Source organism: Bidens hawaiensis, unplaced genomic scaffold (assembly GCF_021521415.1).
Source record: "Bidens hawaiensis isolate Kalapana, Puna unplaced genomic scaffold, B.hawaiensis_p1.1 tig00013426_1, whole genome shotgun sequence".
In the NCBI taxonomy this organism is placed as follows: Eukaryota; Viridiplantae; Streptophyta; class Magnoliopsida; order Asterales; family Asteraceae; genus Bidens; species Bidens hawaiensis.
This window is the reverse complement of record NW_027492138.1, coordinates 717,508-731,894: the sequence shown is the minus strand read 5'-3', so window position 1 is coordinate 731,894 and position 14,387 is coordinate 717,508. Positions and strand designations below refer to the sequence as shown.

Here is a 14,387-nt window from a genome sequence, read left to right as displayed (position 1 = left end):
GTTGGAAAAACACATACTTGAAAATCGTTTTCAACAAATTTTCTTACAAAATTGCTACAAAAACATGTGGTTGTAAACTTTCTACAGCTTTCCTACAAAAACTATTCATAATGTTTATTAGATAATATTGTAGCAAAGTTTGAGCTTATTTTTTTGTTGGAACTACTTGTCGTAGGAAATTTGTAGGAAAATTTTGTAAGAAAATGACTTATTTTCTAGTAGTGACGGATCTTAAACAAAAAAGAACACGTGTTTGTTGATAGAAAGTTGTGTACATTGGATGTTAGTTGTGATGGATGTTTTGTTTGACTTAACCTAGTGTATTTGGTATGGCATTGAAGACAATATTGATTAACCTAAGATTATGGGTCACTAAGTGCTGATTATAATCGTGCTCTCGCATAACTTGGTATGAGCTTACCATAATCATACTCATCACTATTGTGTTGTTTATTGCTGATTTACTTGAATTTGTTAAGGTTTACCTTTCCGCCGCTAACCCCCCCACCCACCCCGCGGCAACGCGGGGGGTCTCAATACTAGTTGTAATGTAAAACACATCATGAATATATTAGTTTTCATGTAAAAATATACCACGAAATCTAAACAAAAGCAATAAGCTCTAGATATGCAATCATTATTCGACGTCCCTCTCAAATACCGAATCTTGAGCGATCTTAACTAAATCCCCAAATCTAGGAAGAATCTAAGGGACCACACACGTGGTGTCGTTCATGGTTGTTGCTAGTGACCATATTAGCACATGCTATATCACCGACCAACAAATCACATATTGCTATGAGTTGAAAATACATAATTGAGGGGGAGAATTGAAGTAGTACGTTGTCCCACTTATGTAATCAGGTATTTATGTACGTGGATGTGTGTTTAAAATGGATTCAAATAAATGTGACAAAGATACAGAATAATGTTATACAAAAGCTAATGTAATTTGTAAATCACAACAGGAAAAACATTAAAAATAAGAAAACGAAGTAGAATATGAACCAATTACACTTTACACTTAACATTATAGTATATAAATAAGAAATGGGTGATTTTTATATAAAGAGTTTTAATGATGGACGGATTTAGATGAAAAAAATTATCTTCTTATAAATCAAACCCATTCGTTCATACAAACACAAACACACACACATTCATCAACGCATCTTCGATCTTCTGTGCCGCTTACTCGTTTGATTCATGGTCGATGCAATGAACAAACAGATGAAAATTGGGGTACATATTGATGAATACGTTATAACTCGTTTGATCTGATGGGTTATTTTGCAACGTGAAATTTTACTCTTAAACAGGTTAAAACCCTGAGAATTAATATGGTGTTGATACATCAGTAATAAAAAAAGGTAATGAGCAACGTGAGAACGACAGCTATCATGCCAGTTTTTTTTATTCTTTTATATAAAGTATAGATAATAAAAACAAATTATTAAATCAAATCATATAACTTTTTTTCTTAGAATGAAATGATATAATCATAGCTATTCTATTATTTTTTCCTATGTGAAACTAAATAGGTGGTTTTCAAAAACCATGTACTAGCCCACAAGATTCACCAACTAAAGTGGCACTTTTGAGTTTTGAGAGTTATAAAATAAGGGGGTTTGAATGAAAAATAACTCAACCTAACCCATCTTCTTATAAATAAAACCCTAATTCATTCTCCTTTCTTCGTTCATGTATTCATCAACCCATCTTCTCTCTAGTCTGTAACCCTACAAGCTCTTTATCATTGTTGATATATAACATGTTGATTGTTCATAGCGCCGGAAATGACAAACAAGTGATCAAACGGCTGTTTGATTTAAATCAAAAGCTGGAAAAGGAAGATTGAAGCCAATGATCGATCAACGTGCCAAATGTATGGTAGACGAGTCTACAAGATTCAAATTCTGGGACGGCAAAGAAATGACAGTGACCATAGATCAGATAGCCGTGGCATTAACCAGGCTAGGCTCCATCAAAAGAGGGTGGTTCGATCTATATATATATATATATATATATATATATATTATACAAGTGTGATGTGTGCAACAAGAGTTTCCATACATATTTATGCCAAACTGTTATGGAGCGCTTGAGACCACTCATGTAAAGATGTACCCAAACACAAATTTATAGTTTGGCTCAAAAAGGAATGACGCTAAACGGGGATGCAATCAAGATTAATCGAGAATATTTAGTCGGCGATTCGGGTTTTCAGCTTCTTCTAGGCTGCTAATGTTAGACATTAATCCCTCATCACATGCTAAAGTGTATAGGGTTAGATATGATAAAAGTGTCAAAGTATGTTTAGTTAGTAGATGTTTTTGTAGAATGGGTTAACTTGTAAATAGCAATAGGTTGAATCTGTATTTCCCATGTATAAATACATTCCAAGATCAATAAAAATTTAAAAATAATAACACTTTTGCAATTCAATCGGTTGTTTGATTATTTTTGTCCTTAATTCATTCCTGGGCAACAGATAACTAACTCCATACAATGGTATAGTTTAAATCGTGTTTTTCTATGCTTATAAACTTGAAATATTAATTATCATGTTTCCCTCTCGTCGAAAGGTATTTTTGTTTATATCATCGCGTGATGATTATAATACCCTTGAAACTTGGTTGCACAAACTACAAAGCCTGCCTTGGATTCAATATTCCTGCAAACAGCCCACGTGTATCAGAAATATGTTTGTAAACGACATGATCAAACACGAACGAGGCTTACCCGTCTTTGTACAATTTACTTAATAGATGTGTGAACATACATGAAAAGATGCAAAACAAACAAACAATACCAGTAATGTTCCATTCACAAGTCATAAAAGTAGAGTCTCTGAAAGGTGAGATGAGAGAAAACCTTACCTTTAAGGGGCTACTCCCACGGAGACTGCAGTTCAGTGAAAGTTTTTTTAGATACAGCAAAAAATTATAAAAAACACAGTGCTTTCAATGTGATGGATAAGACGGTTATGTAACCGTCCGTTTTATCTCTCTCGCTGCTTTAATTATCTTCATTGCACTATAAGACGGTTCTCCAACATATTATTCAATTAATGTGAAATCAGCATGCCCTCGTTTGTACATAAATTTTAAGTATTTATGAACGGGCACTTGACCAAACGTCCACAAACGCACATAAATAAATGAGCAAGTAGAATGTCCGTGTTTGTACTTATGTTTATTTAACTAAATGAATGTAAAATACTTTCCACATCCATTTAATAAATAAATAAGTACATTTGTTGAATGATAAATTTGTTATTTGTAAGTGGTTCTATTAAACAAATAAATTTACTAGAATTATTTTATAATTTCAGTTAGATTACATTAAATATCTGCTGATTGTGTTTGGTGTTAATGATGGTGAACATGAATCTTTTTCTCCATTGTTGCTTCATAGAATCCGAAAACACTTCATCTCCAACAAAAGCATTCCTAAATTGGCCCTGCTTGGGGAGACATATTGCTAAATGGTGAATCTTCTTCTTTTCTTGAAATGCTTTTCTTCGTTGAATCATATGAACCATGCACAATTCTAAAAACGCAAACAGCAAGTCAAATTATAAGTTTCTGTTTTGGTCAAAAGACAAAGTCAACTTCTAAAGTCAAACCTTGGTGGGAGTGACTAATTTAAGGGATTTGGAATTGGGTCAATTTCTCTTGATTCTTTTAAAACTGCTGAGAAAAGTGAATTTTCTTCTTCAAGTTGTGCTAGATGCTTTTGAACAGATGCTAAAGATCTGAACGTGTCATGTCCAGGCTCATAATAATAACGTGAAAACTTATTTATTTTCAATAAAAAATATAAAGAATGTAAATGAACAAACATTTATATCAAAATTACCCTATCCGATATTGTCACCTGTCTTTAGGGGCACTTCTTTCACCATACATTCATTAGTAAGTTTGGGGGATGATGTTAGAAATTACAACAAAATAATTAAAAGAATATTGCAGGGATCAGCTTCTATCCTTTGAAGATCTCATTGACAGCTAGCTTTATACCGTTGGACTACAATCAAGGCACATTCCGTTTATTTTATATTTCCTAGTTAAGAGTCAAAAGTTTTCTTTTTCTTTTGTATTTAAAGATCTTTCTTTTGTACCTTTTGAATGTAACAAAACACAAGAATACATAATAAAGCGCTCTGATTACTGAGTCAATATCACATTTAAGGGCCTTCTCGTGATACATGTTCTTGTGGCAGATCTGGCACATACCCTATTTGATCAGTTTTCGGCTTATAAGGTGTCTGTGGACGATTGAATCCTGAAGGCGGTGGTGGTTAAGCAGTATCCACCAAAAAAAAAGTATATTACATGATGACATAAGCGCTGCGGTCGTGAGAGATGACGTAGCTCTCTATTTCGAAAACTTATGTTTCTGTTTTCTTTAAAGTATCAAAATATTGGAAGTTTCAATTTTTATGTTTTGCTAGACTTATAAACTTGAAGATTGTCATGTTTTGTTTTCACAAAAATTTATTTTCATCCATATCATCGCGTGATTAGAAAACTCAAGATTCAAACAGGAAACTGATAGACATTGATAAAACTACAAACATCATTAGTTTTGATAATGTACATGATTATATTCCTAATTTCCATCAAACTTGGTTGCAGCATTATCTGAATCAAAAAACACAAAAGCCAGCCTCAGATTCATTCCTGCAACGGCCCAAATTTGTATAATCAGAAATGGCCTTATTCATCGTCGTTCATTTGAATTTAACGAAGCAAAACAAAGACATAAAATATCAAAAACATTCTATAAAAAAATACATATTAAATATAAAATATAAACTCAAGTGAACGTTCCATGTCTATGTAACGGATAGAACTAGACTAGAATATATTATTTTATGATTTAAGAAAAAAAATCCATTTCACACTAAATACCTGTTCATTATAATTGTAGTCATTGATGGTGAACATGAATCTTTTTGCCCATTGTTGCTTCATAAAATCCGGAACCAGTTCATCTCCAACAAAAGCATTCCAAGTATCTCCTGCAGTGCTAGAAATAACCCAATTGATCTTGTTTGGAGGAGCATTGCTAACTGATGAACCTTGTTCTTTCCTTGAAAAGCTTTTTTTCCATGAATCATATGAACCATAACTCTGTAAAACCAAATAGCAAGTCAAATTATAAGTTTCCGTTTTAATATTCAGTCAAATAGTTAAGTCAAACCTTCATGGAAGTGATTAACTTAAAAGCCTTGGAAAGGGGTATATTATTATCTCTTAATTATTCTAGTACTATTGATAAAGGTGAATTTTCTTCTTCAAGTTGTGCTAGATGCTTTTGAACAGATGTTAAAGATCTGAACATGTGTCCGGTCCCCGGCTCATAATAATACTACAAAAAGGATAATATGTAAGGCCCCGAACCCGGTAGCCTTACTTTAGCGTCGGATTTACTCATAAACACAGTTCTTACAAATCAGAGTTCATTAAAACTTTCGCGGAATATAAAAACTTTCATGAAACGTTACAACAATCCAAAACTTGCCTTAATTAAACATTCTTGTCTTTCAAAATAAACGTCAATTACATTAAAACATCTTGAGTCTTCAAATGCCAGTCTCCTATTCGCCCACCATGTGCCCGCTCAAGCTAGTTGTCTCATTCTACTCACCTGCGTGCATACTAAAAGTCAGCTACGCTGAGTGAGTTCTAGTTAATCGGACGCCATACAATACATACACATACATACATATCCGAAGATACATATCCATACCTAACTAGTTACCCTTCTGTTCTACATACATACTTACTACCATACATACATACATATCTACAATCACTAACCTCAGTCTACCGAGAGTACGTTCATAGTCCGCCGTCTATACCTGTACTCAAGGTCGTGAACACGTAAAAGGTCCGCAGTCCTTACCTATGTTCACCATTTATGGTACGTGCAAGGTCCGCAGTCCTTCCCTATACCATCCTACATCCACAACACGTACAAGGTCCACAGTCCTTCCCTATGTTGCAACCTAAACTATAGCACGTACGAGGTCCGCAGTCCTCCCCTATGCTACCACAATACAAATACAGCACGTATAAGGTCCACAGTCCTTTCCTATGCTGATGCCTATCTATAATATGTATAAGGTCCGCAGTCCTTAACTACGTTGTCGTCTATTATCTGTAACACGTATAAGGATCACCGTCCCTATCTACGTTTACTTCTATCATCTACTTTACGTATAAGGCCCGCAGTCCTTAACTACGTTGTCGTCTATTATCTGTAACACGTATAAGGCCCACCGTCCCTATCTACGTTTACATCTATCATCTACATTACGTATAAGGCCCGCAGTCCTTAACTACGCCATCACCAGCCGAGTCTATGTCCGACAAAAGCTAGAGGGATTTGCCATCCTAACTTACTATGTCGAACGTAGAACTCACATACCATTCGTGTACCTGTATACACATACTTCACATATACAATAATTACATTATAGCATAAGAACACTCTAGGCGTTCTTTACATCATTCATTTAACACCCATACCTCTTGTCGATACGTGCAATATCCGAAGATCGTTCACGCCCCGACAAGTATTCATTTGTAATGTTCATACATCTTCGATATATAATATTCGTACCTTTATTTTTGACCTGACAGTACGCGCAATATCCGAAGATCGTTCGCGTACCGACAAGCAATCATTCATATCCATCACATATATCACATATGGCATACACTTATCACTTAGGATAAATGTATTAACAACACATAGAGTATGCACACAGCCCCGAAAACATAACACATAAATGGGGCTAGAAACTCACCTGAATCCTGTTACGCTCTACGTTAATCGTTATTCCCTTCTTGAGCTGTGCACGGCTAACTGTATAATATTTACATGTATCAATTAACTACTACTACTCATGTTGTATTTCTATCTTTATACAACCCACAACGAACGGGGGTCCGGGGGCAGCGCCCCTGGCAGCGGGGTCTAGGGGCGGCAGCCCCTAGCAGGGTCCAAGGGGCAGAGCCCCTGGCAGCTCCTTCCAGGTCATTTTGGAAAAATTTTATTTACATTAACTGTCTTAACACATTTTCCATTAGGTTTTTAATTTATTTTCTAATCGAACTTGACTTTAGGCGAAGTTAAACCTTAGGCGAACTTAGCTTTAGGCGAAGTTAAACCTTAGGCGAACTTAGCTTTAGGCAAAGTTAAACCTTAGGCGAACTTAGCTTTAGGCGAAGTTACCAGCTAGGCGAACTTGGCCGTAGGCGAAGTTAGCTTTGAAGGCGAAGTTAAGCTTTGCAGGCGAAGTTATCAGTTTGCAGGCGAAGTTGCCCAGTTCGCAGGCGAAGTTGCCCAGTTCAGCTACAGGTTTGATATTTATCAAGCATTTTGGCGATTTTAATACCCTTGTTATGGTTCGACATCACCCACTAACGTTCCCTAACCATTTCGTTCGTATATATATCCCGTATATACTATAAAGCTTGGATCATTAAGCTTAAGGACATTCAATAAAACATAAACTTTAAAGGTCAAGAACATACCTTTTGTGCTCGTTTGGATCTCGTTTAACTTGTTTAATCACAACTAATCGTTTACTCTCTCTCGGATCTTGCTCGTTTCTCTCCCTCGGCCGCCGGCCGTATATGGCGGTGTGTGGTGTGTGTGTGTTTTGGAGTGTGTAGAGATTATGATGGAAATGAAATGAGGGTTTAAGGTTTTAGGTTGGTTTAGGGGATATTTATATCCCTTAAAGCCCATTGACCTAAAGCCCATTCTCATTTAACCCATCTCAATTAATCTAAATCCATGATCCGTTCTTTACTCGATATTAATTAATTAATAACGCGGAAATCACTAAACGTAACTTTCTTTATTCAACATTATAAATTTTAGGATGTTACAAAATAACATGAAAACAAATTTATATTCAACGAAACATGTAAAAAGTGCCAACAAAATGGAATTAGTAAAAAATTACTTTGTCGATATGGTCACCCGACTTTCGAGGCACTTCTTTCACAATCCAACCATCAGGGAGTTCGGGGTTTGTAGATAGAAAGCATCTGGGGGACAAATTTATCATATGGTATTCATTATCTTGATCTTTTTCAAAATCTTGCTTCTGTAACAAATCATTAGAATTATGATCGAAACCTGTTTTGACCCGAGAAATGGAGTCGGGTTTCTAGTGGCTAAGGAAATACACACTAGTGTGGTGGAGGTGATAAGACATAATGACAGGATTATGGTGTTGAAATTAGTACTAAGAGAGGAAGTAGTGGCAGTAGTCTCCGCCTACGCGCCTCATGTAGGCCTAGGGGATCAGGAAAAGAGAGAATTTTGGGATTGCCTAGACGCAGTGGTAGGGGGCATACCTAGGGGGGGAGAGGATTTTCATATGAGGTGATTTTAATGGACACATTGGTAAGGCTAACGATGGTTTTCAAGCCGTACATGGGGGTTTCGGTTTTGGTGATAGGAATGAGACCGGAAAAGATCTTCTAGATTTTGCGGTGGCACATGACCTAGGTATTATAAATTCTTATTTTAGGAAACAAGATTCTCATTTAATCACTTTTAGCAGTGGCGGACGCGACACGCAAATTGACTACCTTTTGATGAGGCAAGGAGACCGACGTTGGTGGAAGGACTGCAAAGTCATACCTGGGGAGGCAGTTGTGACTCAACATCGACTACTAGTGACAGATATAGCCTTCAGAAATAAGCTGACTGTTCGAGAGAAGAAAGGTACACCGAGAATTCGATGGGGAAATTTGAAGGACGAAAATCTCCTACTGTTTAAGGATAAACTCATACTGCATACGCGGGCTCGACTAAATGGGGACTCAACTCATATATGGGAAGCTATGGAGACAAAGATCATCCAAGTAGCAAAGGAGACTCTCGGGGTCACAACAGGAAAGACAAGTGGGCATAAGGAGTCTTGGTGGTGGAATGACGCAGTGCAAGACAAGATAAGGGACAAACAAGGATGTTTTAGGGAGCTAATGAGGTGCAAGAATGAGGAGGAGCGAGTGGAATTGAGGGACAACTACAAAACGGCCAAGATAGAGGCGAAGAAGGCAGTGGCGGAAGCAAAGAAGGCGGCCTTTAAACGGATGTATGAAAGTCTAGAAACAAAAGAGGGGGAACATGCTATGTTTAAGATTGCCAAAGCCAGGGAGCGTAGAAGGCAAGATATAGGACCGGTGAAGTTCATAAAGGATACAGATGGGCATGTACTGGTCAAGGAGCAGGACATCAAGCTAAGATGGCAAACCTACTTCCACAATCTTTTTAACAATGGGAGAGCTTACCAAGAAGAACATGACAACACAAACTTTCAACGACAACAATCGAATAACTGCTACTGCCGACGGATCACACGAGAAGAGGTGAAGGATGCACTTAGGAGGATGGGAAGGTCTAAGGCGGTTGGCCCAGACAACATACCCATCGAGGTGTGGAAGTGTCTGGGGGAGGAAGGAGTCATGTGGTTAACTACTCTGTTCAATAGTATTCTCAAATCAGGTAAGATGCCAGACCAGTGGAGGAGCAGCGTTGTAGTTCCTATCTATAAGAACAAAGGAGACGCCCAATGTTGTGGTAACTACCGAGGAATTAAACTACTAAGTCATACTATGAAGCTATGGGAAAGAGTGATTGAGGTTAGACTTAGACGAGAAACTCAGGTTACGGTCAACCAATTTGGCTTCATGCCGGGGCGTTCCACCACAGAGGCAATACGCCTTATAAGAAGATTAATGGAAAAGTATAGGGAGAAGAAGCGTGATCTACATATAGTGTTTATTGACCTAGAAAAGGCCTACGACAGTTGTAACATCCTGAAATTTCAAGATAATATTAATTATATTACTTAATAATAGAGGGAAAGTTTACTCGGGTTATCAGGAAATAAATAAAAGAGTAGGAGTTGGTATGGGTCGGGCTAGTGTCGGGTAATGGACGTTGGTTATGGATTTGGATTAATTGAGATGGGTTAAATGAGAATGGGATTTCAGGGATATAAATACCCCCAAAATCCCAAAATATCTTCATTTTCCCCCACTCTCCTAAACACACACAAACACACATTCTAACCGATCAAGATTCGAAGCCGAGACCCGAGATTTTGTTGATAGATCTGAGTTGGTAAGTTAGCCGAGCTCAGTTAAAGAAGGGATTTACAGCTACCAGAGGAAGAAGCAGAGTCCAGGTGAGTTTCTAGCCCCATTCCTTGTTATGTTTTCGGGGCTGTGTGCATACTTGATGTGTTGTTAATACATTTATCCTAAGTGATAAGTGTATGCCATATGTGATATATGTGATATGTATGAATGATTGCTTGATGGTACGTGAACGATCTTCGGATATTGCACCTACTGTCAGGTTGTAACGTTATAAATATGGTAAGTATGATATGTATGTTTATGTGTATGAACATGATATAGATAATAGAAGAAAGAAATGATAATGTATGGTTGTATGGTTACGAAAAGGGTACCGAGCCCTAATAATACTCGAGGTATGATGTATGGTTGTATGGTAACGAAGAGGGAATCGAACCCTACTAATATTCGAAAACCAAGGGACCAGACCCTTATAATATCTGTGATGTTAGGGACCAGACCCTTATAATATCTGTGATGTTAGGGACCAGACCCTTATAATATCTGTGATGTTAGGGACCAGACCCTTATAATATCTGTGATGTTAGGGACCAGACCCTCATAATATCTGTGATGTTAGGGACCAGACCCTTATAATATCTGTGATGTTAGGGACCAGACCCTTATAATATCTGTGATGTTAGGGAATCGAACCCTTCTAATATTCGAAAACTAGGGACCAGACCCTTATAATATCTGTGAGGTTATAGGGCGAAAGGCTTTTTAAAACGTATGATTATGAATGTAAAGAAAGTATGTAAGTAAGAAAGAAAGTATGTAAATAAGAATGAAGGTATGAGTACTTATGTGTGTATGAAAGAAAGTTATGAGGTTAAGTACGTATGTATGTAAGAAGGTATTGTATGATATTGTATGATTAACTAGAACTCACTCAGCGTAGCTGACTTTTAGTATGCACGCAGGTGAGCTGATTAGAGAGTTAGCATGAGGATGACACACGGCATGGATTGAACGGCTGGCATCTGAAGAAAGAAGTAAAGATGTTTTAAATATAAAGTTTTGTGTTTTGGTATCAAAGAAAAGATTTAATGTTTTGTAACAAATGATTGATGATTCATATTCCGCGAAAAGTTTTAATAAACTCTGATTTGAAGAACTGTGTTTATGAGTAAATCCGACGCTAAAGTAGGGCCACCGGGTTCGGGGCCTTACAACAGTGTGCCACGACAGGTGCTCTGGGAGTGCTTGGAGGGTAGAAGAGTGCCCAGGAAATACATAGAGATAATTATGGATATGTATACCAGGAGTGAAACAAGTGTCCGTGCGCCAGTGGGGGATACTGATTTCTTTCCTGTAGAGGTAGGTCTTCACCAGGGGTCAGCGTTGAGCCCGTTTCTTTTTGCAGTAGTCTTGGATGAGTTGTCAAAGTCGATTCAGGGGACTCTCCCGTGGTGCATGATATTCACAGACGATATTGTGTTACTTGCTGAGAAAAAACAAGATCTAAACATGAGGCTTGAGGAGTGGCGAACAACCTTAGAGACAAAAGGTTTAAAGATTAGCCGATCTAAGATGGAGTACCTCCACTGTGACTTTGGTGGGATAAACGACAATGAAGACGCACAGATCACAATTGAAGGGCAGGTGGTCCCACAGGTAACGAAGTTCAAGTATTTAGGATCATTTGTACAGAGCGATGGGGAATTAGACAGTGATGTGATCCACCGAGTTCAGGTAGGATGGTGTAGATGGAAAGCAGCCACAGGTATATTGTGCGACAAGAGTTTCCCGATTAAACTAAAGGGAAAATTCTATAGGGTGGCAGTTAGAACTGCAATGCTATATGGAACAGATTGTTGGGCCATCAAGAAGGCACAAGTGCGGAAGATGGAGGTAGCAGAAATGAGAATGCTACGTTGGATGTGTGGACACACAAGGCTAGACCGAATAAGAAACGTTGTGTTTCGCGAGAGATTAGGGGTGACGAACATAGCAGACAAGATAAGAGAGTGGAAATTGAGATGATTTGGACATGTAAAGAGAAGACAGACGACGAATCCTGTTAGATCCGTAAAAAACATTACTATAGAGGGGAGGAGGGGTAGAGGACGACCGAAATTGACTTGGGATGAGAGGATTAGGCATGATTTGATAGACCTAAACCTCTCCGAGGACATGGTTGAGGATAGGAATTTGTGGAGAAGTAGAATTAAAGTTAAGGATTTTTAGAGAGAATTGAATACCTTAGGGCTTAGATTTAACTTATTTAGGTCACATACCATAATGGTATTTCCCTTACATATATTATTATTATTATAATTATTATTATTAGCTTTTATATAGCTGTTAAACTGTGATCTTATTATTAATATTATTATAATTAGTAGTAGTTTTTATATAACTGTTAAACTTTGATTTCCTTTATTTTGCTTCATACACATGTACTTAGAGCCGAGGGTCTCTCTGGAAGCCACCTCTTTATTCCTTTGGATAGAGGTACGGTGTGCCTACATCCCAATCTCCCCAAACCCTACTTATAGCTTTGCTGTCGTTGGGATTTTACTGGGCATGATTGATTGATTGATTGATTGAACCTGTTTTGACCCGACCAGCCAGGCTTACGAATAATTATTTATTATTTAAAGTAGATTAATAAGATAATTCAATGTTTGAATAACATGACCTTTACATGGTAATTGGGCATCTTGGATTTTGATCTAGTAGTAGTAGGTATTAATCCTTGTGTAAGGTATCTCTCAACATCAATAAGTGATCGAAACTGGCGTCCAGTTTCTGGATCATAGTAATACTGAAAATATCAAGTTATTTGCAATGGTTTGTCATCACAAAGTATTCATTTTTCTGGAATAAATCAGTAAAGCAGTAATGAATCATCTAAAATAGATTCATATCACCTATTCACCTTGTCAATAGTAGTTCCAGATTTACGCGGTACCTTCTTCACAAACCAATCTTCAGGTAAAGTAAACTTTCTGGTGGTGATCCATTTACTTTCTGGGGTCACTGCAGCAACAACTGTTGGAAATAATCCCGATCTCATTAAATATCTCGTTAGTTTATTGTAGTTTAGTTTAACTTTGTTAGAAAGTTCAGTTAATATAGTTAGGGTGCAAAATGTAATTAAATAGACTATTTAAAATAGTTGATAGTTTGTGTAAAGAATGTAATTAGGAATATTAGAAACGATTCAACGCGTTTATTTGGTGAAGCATCGCAACCCTTGCCGGAGTAACCATCGGAGGATATAAATATCCCTCTCCGGCCAACATTGTAATCATTAGTTCTTCACATAATCATATATAATACAAAAACGTTTAGTATAATTGTTGTTCTTGTATTATATAATTCTAATTCATTTAATAATCGATCCTATCAAGAAGCTAGAGAGCCATCAAGTATTATACAAAATCCCTCTATGCATAAGAATTTCTCAGATTATTTGACAGATTTAAAAGGTCAAATGTACATTCATTTTCTGTAGATGTGATCATCTTTTAATTGCTCAAATTTGAAAATACCAACTAATAGAAGTAGTCACTTTCTGTGTAAATTATTATAACAAGTATAAAACCTCACCTTAATTCTATAGTCAAGTTTCAAGTGCCTGAATCTGCTTGCTGTATATTTTTGTTCAACATTCAAATATCTCTTAACCTTGTTTATAGATCAAAACTATCACCCTAATTACGGTTAGACCTGAAACCGAAAATACACAAACAGGGCATGTTCGTGTTTGTTCATTTAACTTTAAACGAACACGAATATTCAGACAAATATTTGTTTTTATGTTTGTTCATTTAAGAAATGAACATGTTCGTGTTCGTTCATGTAAAATAAGTCTAAACGAACCGTTCACGAACATAATTGAGCAAAGATAAACGAACATATATGAACAAACGCAAATGAACACAAACAATGAAACAAACATAAATGAACACAAACGAACAAATATAAAACATTAAGTGGATGATTTATCCAAAATTTTAACCAAAAACAAATATAAATGAAAGAAACATGGGTTCATGTTCGTCCGCTTAGTTAAATTAACACAAACTTTTTGTTCATACGAACTTCCCTCTTGACGGTTCAGGAATAGTTCACTCGGTTCAATGTAGAACAGCATTATTTATACCGTAAAGATATGAAGTTGTTTGAACATACACGCAAGACATTAGAAATCAAGCATAATAAACCAAAGAAATGCTTTTCACGTGATTCACTCTACAA

General features: G+C 36.8%; 1 pseudogene; it reads right to left on the bottom strand.

Annotated features, from left to right (window-relative positions):
* Positions 1-4,614: 4,614 nt before the first annotated feature.
* Positions 4,615-13,200, bottom strand: LOC143544040 (methyl-CpG-binding domain-containing protein 7-like; annotated as a pseudogene).
* Positions 13,201-14,387: the final 1,187 nt, after the last annotated feature.